Source organism: Pelodiscus sinensis, chromosome 9 (genome assembly GCF_049634645.1).
Source record: "Pelodiscus sinensis isolate JC-2024 chromosome 9, ASM4963464v1, whole genome shotgun sequence".
NCBI classification, from domain to species: domain Eukaryota; kingdom Metazoa; phylum Chordata; order Testudines; family Trionychidae; genus Pelodiscus; species Pelodiscus sinensis.
The window spans coordinates 37,273,008-37,287,951 of record NC_134719.1 but is presented as its reverse complement, the minus strand read 5'-3'; the positions used below and the strand labels follow the sequence as shown (position 1 = coordinate 37,287,951).

General features: G+C 43.1%; 1 protein-coding gene across 5 annotated transcripts in view; it reads left to right on the top strand.

Annotated features, from left to right (window-relative positions):
* The window catches only part of DPYD (dihydropyrimidine dehydrogenase), a 680,031-nt gene that overhangs the window by 549,218 nt on the left and 115,869 nt on the right, over positions 1-14,944 (top strand). The window lies entirely within an intron of this gene.

The window sequence follows — 14,944 nt, the reverse complement described above, 5'->3', positions numbered from 1 at the left end:
AGCACTGCTGAATTGGTCCAAAACATTATTTGGAGGACATTGGGCAGACAAAAATGCTGTATTTCGTGTAGTTGTGTTACACTTTGAGAACACAAAGACTGGGCAAAGACAATGGGTTGTGTATTTTTAAAATTGACTTTAATGTGAGCAAATCATATACTGTGATAAATTGCCTGTTGCACTGGATAATTAAATAACATCCAAAACTTATTCAGGGCACCTCTAAACTACAGTGCAAGGATAACAAATCTGCTTATTGTATGATTATTTCATAGTGACTTTCAAACGAGGCATAAAAATATTATTGATATGCAGATGGTGGATGCAGAGCGAGAGAGAGAGAGAGCAGATTCACAGTGTTAGGGCTGTAGTACTCACTAGGCTTTCTGTCAGCCCATTTCAATTTTTCCTGGCTGCCATGTTGACAGCAAAAGAATAAAGGAGGTCACAGTGGGTTCTGAGCATTAAAAATTAATAAAAGAACTATTGCAGTAGTATTTTATATAACTAACACTATTCCCATTTTCTCATTTAAGCTGCAATTTCTGAATAGTTCTTCCTACTATAAGTCAGTCTAATAAAACCATAAAATTACTGCATTATGAAAAGTGTGTCCTTTATGTCACAAATTTAAAGCATGTATATAGTGTAAATTACGGCAGCACCTGAATGTTCAGCTGTACCTAAGAGGTTCTCAGCGTTTCCATATTTTCATGATTTATAATTCTGCTTAAAAATTCACTTTTGATATCATAACAGATCCCAGCCTGGGAGAGGTTTGGGTTTTTAGTTTAAAATCACACACACACACACACACACACACACACACACACTTTTGTTTCTTTATGACTGTACACATATATCAAGAGCAATTAAGAGCAATTAAAAAGGTCATTTGTGATGTAGTTTTGCACTCATCACACCGATCTGTGTGTCTTAAAAAAAGAAAAGGAAAGGAAAAAAAAAAGAAAACACATAGTTAGGGTAAGTTTGGAGAGTTCACCTCTGTATACAAATTAATAAGCTTTCCTGGACTATAAATAATATCAATTGTTCCCAATTTTCCAACTCATTGTATACAGGAATGCCACAGAGTCCCCCCTCCGCCCCTCAAAAAAACCTCCAAGAGCGCTCTATATGAACATAATAATACATCTGTGAGTTGTAGGACCAGGACCTAATAATGTACAAATGTATGAAAGTATTAAAATAATTCAGGCAAGAGCTAACCAACTGTCTTAATAAGAACATAAAGAGTATATCTAGTTGTTAGAGCAAAATAATTGGAGGCCAAAGACTTGAGTTCTATTCCTTGTAGCTTCACCAAAATCCTGTTGTGTGGCTCTAAGCCAGACACTTGACCTTTCCACACTTTAATTTCCCTGTCTGTTAAATGGCAATAAGAACACTTACATGTTTATATTATTTTATTTTACATTCTATGTAGGCATATAAATTTTTGTTACTCTTTCAAAAGTAGAAAAAAAGTCAGATAATCTTTCAGGGCTAAAATGTATCCTGAAGTAAGTCAAAGTCAGTGGCAAATTTGGCCCATTTTCTTTACAAGATTTGCTAAACTAAACTACCTGCATAGCTATTGTCTTTTTTTAGAAGATTCCCACTGCACTGGAATGTACACAGAAGTTGTGGAGAAGCTGTCTGAATCATGGATATTATAGATGGAAAAGGCCTGCCTTTTGGTCTATCCAGATCATCTCCCTGCCAATACATGATTGTTCTATGCTGCTTTATGTGGTGCGTTTTCATTTGAAATACACTTGTGGTATTCAGTAGGTATTCTCTTATCGAGGGTTTCCCCTCAACAGGAGTATACATTATAAGGTAGTATGTCCAATTATTATATTTTCTATGTTAGAACTGAAGTTGTCCTAAGGGTGGGCAGCATGCCATTCTCTGCTGTTTTACTATTCTTGTATTATTGAATGGATTACATTATTCTAATAGAATTAGCTTCAAATTATACATTTCCAAGTGAAATATAGTAACTTTAATAAAAGCCTACATTGCAAAAGTGAATGATAAAGTCTGTCAGTGGCCTTATACAAACGTGGCCTGACTTTTCCACTTCAAGCCTTTCCCCAAAAATGGATTTCCTGCATAGAGGATTAAGAATCTGCCCTAACCACGGTAAACACTACAGAAACTTCTTGTATGAACTGTTCCCATTTCACTATCTCTCCCTTTCTCTACCTTGTACAGAAGTGACTGCATCTGGAACAGCTGTAATTACCCATCCTTTCATGGGAAAGATCTCATTTGAAAGAAGCTATGTTTTTAAATTCCTATTAAAGAATTAGGGTGTAGAAAATATTTTCCTTTGATTTATTTAAAAAAAATAAGAAAGCCAATCAAAACAGCTGTTTAGAGAAATCGCTGCTGGAACAGGGTAGTCTTCAGAGATGTACTTCTGTCATCTTTTTTAATCTCTTTCTAGAAACAGCAGTTTAATAATGTTCCTCTGAAAGTACAATTCAAATTGGAGTTGTTATATTCAGTGTTAACTTCCCAGGTGCTGAATATGAAATAGCTTCCTATTTAAGTGTTATTTAACTGTTTTGAATTGCTGAACATCAGTAAGCATTGTTGTTTCTCTCATTGTACTGCATTATTGATTTGATTACTTTGACACTGGAAACTACTCCTTGGAGGTCATATTCAAAACCCAGCTCACAGATGAAATACAGTAACTGGTCTGTATGCTGGAGAGGTCTATGCAGTTGAAGGGGGAAAAATGCTCTCCTCCTCCCCCCACTCTCAGCCCCGGTTACAGTTAAACATCATTGCTGATACTCAGCTGCAACACAGCCCTAAGTCCACAGTATCCCCATTGTCTCCTATACCACCTTTGTGGGAAGGGAATAATATTTGATGTATCCACATATTCATCCACTTCCTTAAGTGAGGTCCCAGCAGCTGCCCACTTCTTCACAGAGTGCAAGTATATAGGTCAGAGCCTCCCATGTTTAGTGGAGGGGAGTTTTTCCTAATTGAAAAAGAAAAAATACTGAGATCTGAGACTACTCACACGCATTAAGCTGAGCATCATAAGATGACTAGATAACAAGTGTGAAAAATTGTGATGGTGTAAAAGCTAATAGGAACCTACAGGGGCGGATATAGGGCAGGGCGAACGGGGCGGCCGCCCCGGGCCCCATGCTTCAAAAAGCCCCGCGCATGCGCCATGGCAGAGGGGGGGCCCTGCGGAATTACACTGCCCGGGGCCCCACAAAACTGTCATCTGCCCCTGGGAACCTATATCAGAAAAATCCCCAAATATCAGCACTATCCCTATAAAATCGGTACATCTGGTAATGGTAACCCTAGACTATGTGTACTTGCAGAAGCAGATCTACAGTTTGCTTTTATAGGCCATTCAATAAGCATTTTAATATTAGTACTTCCTGTACATGTGCATATTAAATATTTATGTTTTTAAAGTTAATCCTTAAGATATGTGTTTGCCCGAAAAATAGTTACTGTTGGCTCTGAGTGAGATGTTGCAGTCTACTATGTAAATAATAAATAATTTGAAAAATTTGTGTTTTATAGGTACCAGCAATGTTTACATGGTTTTCTTTTGAAAATTAACTGTAAACAAAAAAATTCTGAAATTAAGCTTTCACACGGTGTTTACATATTCCCAATCTTTTATAAAGAGATAGTGTACCTATTATAGGCAAAATTAAGTGTGTTAAGAATTAACTTTTGAGTTCTTTGTTTTCCTGCTCCCTGCCCATGTCAGATACTTAAGGAGAAATGTATAACATCATGAGCTGGACTTTAACAAAATACTTCTGTTAAAAGCTAAATCCCTGCTCAATGTGCCTAATATGTACCTCTTCTTGTTACTGTGATAAAAATTATGTCAGTATTCTACAGTAATGGCCCAAACACCTCCTACAATAGTCATATTGCTTTGGCCCATTAGTATAGACTACAATAGTGTTTTTATACGGTTACTCTAATGTTGCTTTATGTGACTATAACATAGGCTGTGTCTACACTGGCGCAATCTTGCGCAAAAGCGGCCGATTTTGCACATAAACATGCTGCCTGTCTACACTGGTGGGGAGTTCTTGTGCAAGAATACTGACATTCTAATGTGTGAAATCAGTGCTTCTTGTGCAAGAACTATGATTCTCCCACTCAGGAATAAGCCCTCTTGCGCAACTGTTCTTGCAACTCTTGCGTTAAAGAGTATTTGCGCAAGATCATGCCAATGTAGACGTAGCCATAGTGTACTAGTGTGTGTGTTTGTTTGTTTAAAAATACCTTGTAGCATAAGGAGAATGACAAAGCTATTACTTTGGCAAACCTTTATAATTACATTTTTCTTGTAAGAACTATGGCTGACCATCAAGAAATCTTGGTGGAACATATCTATAGTAGGTTCAGTTACTAGATGTGAGACCATATAATTGTTACAATTCAGCAGTTACTTTTCAAGTAATTTAGTGGAGCTATCTCTTTTTTATGAAAAACACAGTCATACACTGATTGTGTCTTTTAAGGAAACAGAGGGTGTTATATGTTCTATGAAATAATTGGCATTATTAATGAGAACATACATTCTAATCTATTTAAATATATAAATTCCATTGAAAGGTAGAAAGTTGAGGGTATAATAATGTGTTGTTTTTTATTTTAAATAAATGGCACATCATTACAAAAAATCTGAAAAAATAAGAGCTTTCACTTTTATAATCACATCTTTTCTCAGTGACTGCATGGTGCCGATTTTGATCAATAGACAGATTTCCATTAATATCTATCATTGGAAATAAATATGCATATACACGTGTTAGCATAAATATATATTGAGAAACACATTAAAGAGAGTATACTTAAAAGTGTATTTCAAGAACAGTGTAGAACAGGAATACAGAATAAATATATATTACAGGTTTAATTTGGGGTTATTATTTCGGTTAAGTGTAGCTTAGACATTAAAATCTCATTTACATACATTATGTACAGATTCACAAAGAATTCTCTTTTCTCTGTTATGTCTTCACTGCAGCCTGATTTCTCTCAATGTGCTGCCGTCACTGGTCTGTGCAAAAGAGATCAGAGCCCTAATAATAGATTTTTGACAGTGAGCTCGCCTGCTACCTGCCCTACACAAATCCTCACTGTTCATGTTTGCTTCATGGCAACAAAGCAGACAGAAGGAAAATGCCAAGTGCTGAGTTTGAGGTACAGACCTGCCGTAGCTTGACATTTCAGCAGAATAGCAGTTTATGAGATGCATAATTTTTCATCTGGGACTCAGCTGCCATTTTCATAGAAGCTGCAGCTCATCGACTGACTGGAACTAGGGCAAAGGTTTACAATGTAGATCAAGGTCTACATCCTTTCCATAACCATTTTAAAAATAAGTATTATTCTGAAGATAAGGTCAGACTACTAAGCATCTTTTTCTTTCCACTTTTAATATTTTCCAGTATATTTACAGAAACTTAAAAACTGAATAAATATAAAATTGTATTAATATTTAAAAATATATTAGATGTATTCACTGAAGGACTAAATGAATAATCTGTTAAGAGTGAAGAACAGGTCTGTGGATAAAACATTTAAATATGTCAATATTTCCCTCTTTGGTTGGTCTCTAAGAATTTATGCCAAGCTAGAAATTAATTAAAAAATCTTTACTGTGAAAGCAAAGTTAGTTTCGCTTGTATCATTGTTAGAACCTGAATTTATATTCTCAGATATTTGTGCACATCCACTGAACTGGGAAAAAAATGCTCTGAGTTTCAGCAGCAGTTCATCATGTCAGTCTCATATAGAACAGTGGTACAGTGTACTGGATTAATTAAGGAAGCCTTACAGAGAACTGATTTCTCAGTATGTCAAGATTTCAGTTTTATGTTAAATATTTTTTAAAGGCCAGACCCTTAAATCTCAGGGGCTGTACCAAGCAGTGAGCTGTGAATTTAACCATAGGCTAACTGCTAATGATAAGGAAAAGAGTCCAAGTTGAGGCAGCTGTAATACAGTCATTGGATTAGGCTATCAATCACTCAATTCCCCGAGGAACAGGCAAAGAAGACAAAACAGTGAAAAGGGAAATTAGGAAAGGAGGGCATGACTAGAATGAGTTTCTTCACCAAATTTATCTGTTAGTTGTTCTGAATCCCACAGCCATCAGGCAGAAATATCCACTGTTGCTTTCAGATTAAAAGCAATATGTTTGTTCTGAACTCCCAGAAAACTATCCAATCGGCATTAACTATTGCTAGTCTTTACAGGATAGTTCTTTTAAAGTTGTTGCAAATAAGTGGTTGGCCATATGCTGCTGTTTTAATAACATGTGATTCAGCGAATGTGCATGCTACTGTTCTAAACAACATAAACTAAGTGGTGTTCAACATCAAAGTTTGTATACATCTCCCTGAAAATATTTCAGTTTCAAATGGGTTTTTTTCAATGAACAATTATTCATTGAGGTACCACATCATATTGATTATGGTAGAGTCCCCTTACAGAAGTGAACATTAGTGTCAGAATCATTTGGTTGAAATGATACATTTTATTTAGGCACTTTCATATATAGTATGAAAAGAGAATGACTATGACCTACTCCATTCAGCAGCACAGTGCAATAGTGCATTTAGTTTTAGTTTGGGTCAAAGTGGCACAGGATTTAATGCATGCAGTTAAAACAGTAGAATATGTTTCACCTTCTTCCTAAAACAACATGGTGTTGGATAAGATTAGCAGAAATAGTCATAGCATTTACACTTTGTAGCTAGCAAGGCAATTTTGGGGTATAACTAATCTATTGAAGAATACAATTAATTAAGTACATAAGTAAGTAAGTAATGCTTTCATGCCTTATAACCCATGGGCAGTGGGGAGGGGAGAGAGAGCAAGAGCAAGAGCAGGTACTATTTATGAATCAGTATGTAAGTTGTGGGACTGGTATGTCTGTACCAGGCCTGCCAATAGGGAATGAAGTAAACAGGGTAGTTGACCCAGGGCCTGATGATTCAAAGGGGTCCCAGGCTCCTTGCTGCTGCTACTGTGGTAGTGGCCAGAGCACTGGGCCCTTAAATTGCTGTCTGGAGCTGGGGGAGAGTGCTACACTTCAGGTGATACAGAAAACTGATTGTCCCTGCCCTGCCCCTTCTGGGAGTGTGGAGACAGGACCCCACACCTTTCCCGAGGGCCCACGGAAGCTGTCAGTGCCCCATGTCTGTGCTGTGCTCTGGTAACCCAGATGAACATTTTGGGAGATCATTTTAGTTAATCATATGACCTGCAAGGGTCCACTGACCATGTATACTCACAAGCCTTTGTCAGTGGATGATGGAGCCATACCAGAACACTTCATTGAACCTTAATGTAAGAAGAAAATTCATTGAACCTTAATGTAAGAAGGAGAGGGAGAAGCTGGGCCAGGAGATAGGATCTGGGTATGGTTAAACTGAGATGGGGATATTATGAGAGCCTTTGCTGCTGACTTTATCAGACCTACAGGTGAACTTTCTGATGAATTTTGAATTCCACAGGAAACCTTGTGGTAGAATTAGTGAGACTGATTTATTGTCTCCCATGTAGCTAATAAACTTTACTTGTTGTTCGCAGCATAAATGTTTTCTAACTTTAACTTCAACAAGGTCAAGGATGTGGCAGAGTTTGTAAACAACTCTGATGTAAATCTGTGCTAACATATTTAAAAACTCTTGAGTGTTGGCCTTCTATGGGGTCAGTTAGGTCCCAGTCTTTTCCAAGGTAGTATTTCATTTTGAATACTGATTTCTAGTATTTCACTAAATAGTATACGTTTGCATTCCAAGTAATAATCTCCATCAGAAAGAGCTTGAGCATCACATTTCTTCTAAGAAAAACATTTAAAGCACATTCTTCATAGAGAGATATTAGACGTGCTTAAGATTATAAAGTTGTACCTGTGATTTTGCCAAGCCTTCCCCAATCCCCCTTTCCACACATATCTTACAGTAAATAAAGAACTGAAAAATGAAGACGAGCCAAGACAGTCAGAGTTAAGGGTAAAGAATTTTCCATGTTACAATTCAGAGGTGTCTCATTTCCTTCTTTCCCATCCACACGGTACAACTCAACTTCTGAAGGATGCAAGAGACTGGGACCCCAAATACTGCCTTCTCTCTCCATTCCTAGGATGCTGTTACTGTAGAGAATGTGTCCCATATTTGGTAACAAATATACCAGCTGCTTAGCTGGCTCCTCCACTGCATCAGCATCTTCACTGATTGAGGATAAATTAACAACACAGTGATAAAATCAGCTTGTCTGTAGGACCAGTGACTGGGAGGGAAGTTGTGATAACTCCAGCAATTTAGGTACTATGGACCCCAGGTGGTCCCGTCCTGGGGTCTCTTGAACTATCTGCACGTGAAACAAGGCCCAGGAATTTCATGGGAACCACCATTAAGGATTCATGGTGATTCTGATGGGGATGTGGATTATGTATGTATTCTGGGGAAAATCACCTGGACAAACTTTCTACTGGAGCTGGTCAAATAAAATATTTCTCAGTTCACTGGCAAATCCAAAAAATGGAAGAAAAATCTCATTTCAGACTGAAAAAGCAACTGAAAACAAATTTTAAAATAGCTGGGTAAATGAAATGATTTAAAGTCATTTGGGGTTGAATAAAATATTTTATTTGACCCAGAATAAGTGTTTTTATTATAAGAATTTTGTGACATTTAAATATTTTGAATAATATTATAGGAAATTTTGAGACAAAAAGCAATTTTGAATCAAAAGAGTGAAGTCTCATTTCAAAAATCAAAATGAAATATACATTAAAATACTTAATTTAGAGTTCATTTTTTTCACCTGAAAACATTTGATTAAAATAATACCAGCATCAATGGAACTTAATTTGCATTTTTCATGTCAATAACCATATTGGTATAAAAATTTTGCCGAACCCTACTTTCAAACTCAGACTTCATTTTACATCTTTTCACTGAAAAGGGTAGCAGCTAAGATGGGCTATGTAAAAGTCACACAAGCAAACAAAGAATGCACAGCCATCTGAGAACTCAGTTTGGAAGTTGTCGGACTAAATTTGTTATAAGACACAGTTGGGCTACAGTTGGGCCATCTTCATTAAGGAAAAAAGTGAAAGGCTTAGTGGATGATCTAGGAGTCGTCTGACTAAATATTAGGAGTAAATATTGATTTACTACAGTATTTCACAACCACAGGGACATTATTTTTGGCCTTGCAAGTTTTCAAACAAATACACTAATATGTCTTCAACTAAAAAGTCTTCATTTTAATATGTATATAGAGAAGTCCAGGAAAAAGAAAGTGAGAATTCCCTCCCTCCAGACAGAAACTTCAGAGGGTCCACAGGACAGAAACTAACTGACCCTGAAAAAGTGGAAAGACTTCACGGAAACATCCCTATGGCTGTGTCTAAACTGGCAAGTATTTCTGCAAAAGCAACTTGTCAGCTGTCTACACAGGCCACTTGAATTTCCGCAAGAACGCTGACGATCTCATGTAAGAAATCAGTGCTTCTTGCGGAAATACTATGCTGCTCTCGTTCGGGCAAAAGTCCTTTTACTCAAAAGCTTTTGCGCAATAGGGCCAGTGTAGACAACTCAGATTTGTTTTGCGCAAAAAAGCCCCGATCACAAAAATGGCGATCGGGGCTTTTTTGCGGAAAAGCGCATCTAGATTGGCCACGGATGCTTTTGCTCAAAAGTGCTTTTGCGGAAAAGCATCCGTGCCAATCTAGATGCTCTTTTCCTCAAATGCTTTTAACAGAAAACTTTTCCGTTAAAAGCATTTGCGGAAAATCATGCCAGTCTAGACATAGCCTATGTGTTTCCAACAGGAAATGGGAGCTGAGGGGAACCCAGCCAAATAGAAAACTGAAGCCCAGATGAGCAATGGTTACTGTCATCGTCGGGCCTGATTTGTTCAGTGTTTTCTATGTTCTGTAGGAAGATTCTTAAGCCTGGGAAACTGAGAGGATCCTAAAATGCATAGGAGCCTAGGATGGGTAGCAAACCCTGTGTTGATGGTCTGGAGGTGTATGTGATACCCTGGAAGGGTTAGATTGAATGTGCCCTGGCTGGAGAGCTGAAGAACAGAACAGCTGGCTTCAGGGCCAGACTAGCTGTTAGCAAGGAGCATCAAAGGAAAAAAGACCCTGTTACCTAAAACCCAGCAATATGGGGATCCACAAGCAAGTAAGGGGCTCTTTTACACTTAGTAAAAGGCTCAGTAAAAAGAGAGAGAGTGTGTAGAGATTTTTGGAGAGGGCAGAAAATTAAATACAGGGGGGAATTGTTTCTCCTGCTTCTGTTATCACCCTCCTTCCAGCAGTCTTATGAATCACTCTTTGTAATTTCCCGAGCCTTAGTTAGCTGTGATTTGTTGTGATTTCACCCTTGTGAGCACATTTTTATTTAACTAAATCCTGCTAGCATTCTGTGTTTTTAATATCCTACTTGAACGGTGAGCAAATCCTAACGCTGCAAGAATAACACAGAGAAGGGGGGAAATAGGCAGATTTGTTCTGTGATAACTGGATCTTGGATTTATATTTCCTTGCACATTGCCTCATCCCCAATGAGTTATCACCAAAAGTGTTTACTACAGTATTTCACAACCACAGAGACATTATTTTTGGCCTTGCAAGTTTTCAAATAAATACAACTAATATATAATAGTCACCCAAGATGTCTGCATTTTAATATGTGTATAGTCTTGCAAGAAACAGTACTGTACAAAATGAGCTGCATAAGCATCCTTCTTAAAGGCAATAAATACATACAAAAACCCTATAGGAAAACTGCTGTTGTAATTCTGCTTGCCAGTTAATCACCCATTTGCAATATCTATATTCCTAGATAACTGCAAGAGTTTTCCCTATTAACATACACTGTAAACCCCTTTGTTAAAAGACTTGGTTTTAAATCCACAAGGGTGCTCATAGTTACGGATTTAAACACCATTACTGAGTCACAGAGGGAGCAGGTGAACAACACTGAAGTTGGTACTCTGTTGTAACTAGATACTTCAGGGTTTTAATCATGCTCCCTTGTGACAATAGTATGTACAGGAGGCAAATGTGGAAAGATATGTGAAAAAGACATGTTTAGTGTCAAGAGATTAAGGAATACAATGTCTTGGTTCCTAAAGTGCCATACCAATCTCAGCAAAGGTAAGACAACTCATGGACCTAGTGGAGCTTGTTGCTACCTAAAAAAAAACAACAAAAGGGAGATTACCAAAAACAGAGGCAGCCTGAGTATATATGTGACTACCATGTGCATCAGAGAAAACACATGTTCACTTGTGAACAGCCATGGCTATGTGCTTCAAGGTCCTGTAGACATGACTGGCTGGATTGTGAATACATGGATGATGATCGGTCCTTGATCTGCCTATAGTGAGTATCTCAGCACTCTCATGCCTGAATGTTCACTGCTCCACTTAACTATAGCTGCCACATCAAACTTTTTGTGCCAGTCCTGGCAGTATTTCCACTGATTTGTGGACAGATGTGCAGTGCTATGATGCCTGTATTTTCACAAGGCATGCACCCTCTTCAGCCTTTGAGAAACTGTGTGTCAGTAATGTACCTTTTTGGGGAAAGACATTATGGAATCTGAATAATTGCTGTTTCTTTTAAACTAAATAGCTTCCTCAAAGCCTACCAAAGGTAATTTGAAAGGGGGAATTGGAAGAGACTAGCTGCTTTGCACCTTTAAGAGTATGCTGTGCAGCAGCCTGCTTACTGATTTACCTGATAGTTTTATGTGTGTCAGAAAGTAATCAGGGAGGGTGTCTTCCCTCTTCTTGGGTATGTCTACACTACAGCGCTAATTCGAACTAACTTAGTTCGAATTAGTTAATTCGAACTAAGCTAATTCGAACTAACGCATCTAGAACTAAAAACTAGTTCGAATTAGCGTTTTGCTAATTTGAACTAGCGCGTCCACACTGATTGGATGCAGGGGCGCATTTAGGGGCGGCTGAAACCAGTTCTGGCAGGGCATCAGGTCAGTAGTTGCTTTGTGTGGCTGCTGTCTGAGGCTATCTGAGGCTCGTGCTTAAAGGGACCCCCCCGGACAGCCGGTTCTCAGCTTTTCCTGCTTGCTTGCCAACCTCGCCGAGGGACAGCAAAGCGTTGATCTCTGTGCCCGTGTGTGTTGGTGCTTCCCTTCGGGGACACCGCCACAGGTGGCAACATGGAGCCAGAGCTCGCCCTGCACATTCTGGTGCACTTTCTAGACTTGCTGCTGCAAGCCTGCCAGCAATGGCTCGAGGCTACCTGGCACCTCCTGGTGCATGTCACCCCCCTGCTTCTCCACCTGGCCGCCCTGGGGGCCGTGAAGGAGCCGTGGCGGTGCCCCGGCACCGGCGTGCTCCGCCGCATCTGGCGTCTGGACACCAGCAGCGACTGGTGGGACCGCATCATCCTGGAGTGCTGGGAAGACCGACAGTGGACCCAGAACTTCAGGATGAGGAGGGACACCTTTCTGGAGCTCTGCGAGTGGCTCGCCCCTGCCCTGTACAGAAGGGACACTCACATGAGGCCCGCCATCCTCCTCCAGAAGCGGGTGGCCATCGCCCTCTGGAAGCTCTCCACGCCGGACAGCTACCGTCGGGAACCAGTTCGGCATGGGGAGATCCACCGTTGGAGCGGTGCTTATGCAGGTATGGCACTCGTCGGCCACTGCACCGGGGGGGGATGGGGGCTGCAAGGAGGGGATGGGCTGCCCCAGGGACAAAGGGGGGGAGGGAGGAGGCGAAAGCGCCCCGCACCGGAGGGGTCGGTCTGTCCCGGCCGTACTACACGCCGCCAGGGGGGTTGCTTCCGGGAGTGGGGTGCGGGACACTGCCAGGGCACGAATGCTCCCAGCCACCTGGGCGCCCCACTGATTGGCGCTTTGCTGTGTCTCTCTCCGCAGGTGGTCAAGGCCATCAACCGGTAGCTGCTCCGCAGGGTGGTCCGCTTCGCCAACCCGGACACCATCATCCGGGGATTCGGCGCCCTCGGCTTCCCCAACTGTGGGGGGGCCATCGACGGGACGCACATCCCTATCCGTGCCCCGGAACACCAGGCCTCCCGGTACGTCAACCGCAAGGGGTACTTCTCCATGAACCTGCAGGTCGTGTGTGACCACCGGGAACAGTTCACGGACATTAATGTGGGCTGGTCCAGCAAAGCACACGACGCCCGGGTGTACCGCAACTCCTCCGTGTGCCAGCGGCTGCAGGCCGGGACCTTCTTCCCCGACCGCCACATCAGGGTCGGGGACGTGGACATGCCAGTGTGCCTGGTGGGGGATACCGCCTACCCACTGCAGCTGTGGCTGAAGAAGCCCTACACGGGGCACCTCAATCCCTCCCACCAGGCCTTCAATGCCAGGCTGACCAGGGCCTGCATCATGGTGGAGGGGGCCTTCGGGCGACTGAAAGCCCGCTTTCGATGCCTCCTCACCCGTCTGGACCTGGCCGAGCACAACATCCCTCCCGTGGTAGCAGCATGTTGTGTGCTCCACAATTTATGTGAGAGAAAGGGGGAGGCTTTCCTGCCAGCCTGGATGGCTGAGGCTGACCGCATGGCTGGCCACTACGGTCAGCCCTGCACCGCCGCCATCTGGGAAGCCCAGCGGGGGGCCGTCCGGATCCAGGAAGCCCTGTGGGAGAGCTTCCTGGTGAAGGAGGAGGACTGACCTCTCCCTGCATGCCCCACTGGGGCCTTCTTCCACCCTACCCCCTTCCGCTTTCCCCTCCCTACCTATTGTCAAATAAAGACACCTCTTTTTCAAACAAAAATGTCTTTTTATTTAACATAACTGGGGTGGGGGGAGGGAGGAAGAAGGGTGGGAGAGGGGAGGGGGAAACCTGGGACGAGGGAGCTGGAAGGGGAGGGAAGGGAGGAAGGGAAAGGAAAGCTCAGGGGTGGGAGTCCGGCTGCCTATCGTGTCTCGCAACACTGCGGGTCCGGGGGCGTTGGTGGGGAATGGTTGTGGAGGGTGGGGCAGGAGGGACGGGGGGTGTGGAGGAAGCAGGAGCGGGAGCAGGAGGGGGAGCAGGGGAGCAGGAGGGGGAGCAGGGGGAGCAGGAGGAATTGGGAAGCGGTCGAGCAGGCTCTGGAGGTGGCCTCGCAGGGCACGGCCCTGCTCCTCCAGTGCCTCCAAGCTCCTCCAGCGCAGCCTCAGGTCCTCCTGGACCCAGTGGTTCTGGATACGGAGCTGTTGCTCCAGGAACCGGAGGTGCTGCCTCTGGTACTCCTCCTGGTTCCTGGCTCTCCTGCTGGCCCGGGCACGGACGGCTGCTGCAGGCGGGGTGGTGCGCCATGCAGGCCCAGGTGCTGTGGCTGTGGTGAAACAAGAACAGTGGTCAATTACCCCAGGGGCCCAGGTGTGTGAAACCCAGCTCCCCTCTGCAAGGCCAGGGCCCCTGCAGGATCCCCAGCTGCTGCTCCGTGGTGGGCAAGGCCCAGGTGCACAGTCCCTGGGCTCCCTCTCGTCCCAGCTCCCCGTACACATAAGGGGAGCACGATGGTACTCACATGTGGACAACTCCCCGGCCTCGGACGACACAGGCGAGCGGCTCTGTGGGGTGCCTCGGGGGTCCCGGGTCCTGGGCAGGCTGCCGGCAGGCTCCTGGCTCTCAGAGCCCTCCTCCTCCTCCTCCTCCTCCTCCTCCATCTCTGGGAGCGGTCCCTCTGCCCCAGGGTCTATCACGTCCCAGGGGGCAGGGACGGCATGAGTCCCCAGGAGGTAGTCCAGAGCCTGGAAGTGGGGGCACGACTCCGTGTCGGCCCCTGGCAGGCAGGCCCGGGAGTAGGACTGCCGCAGGTCCTTGATTTTCCATCACACCTGCTCCCAGCTGCGTTGGTGGCCCCTGGCGGCCAGGCTGGCAGCCATGCGGCCGTAGACTGCCGTGTTCC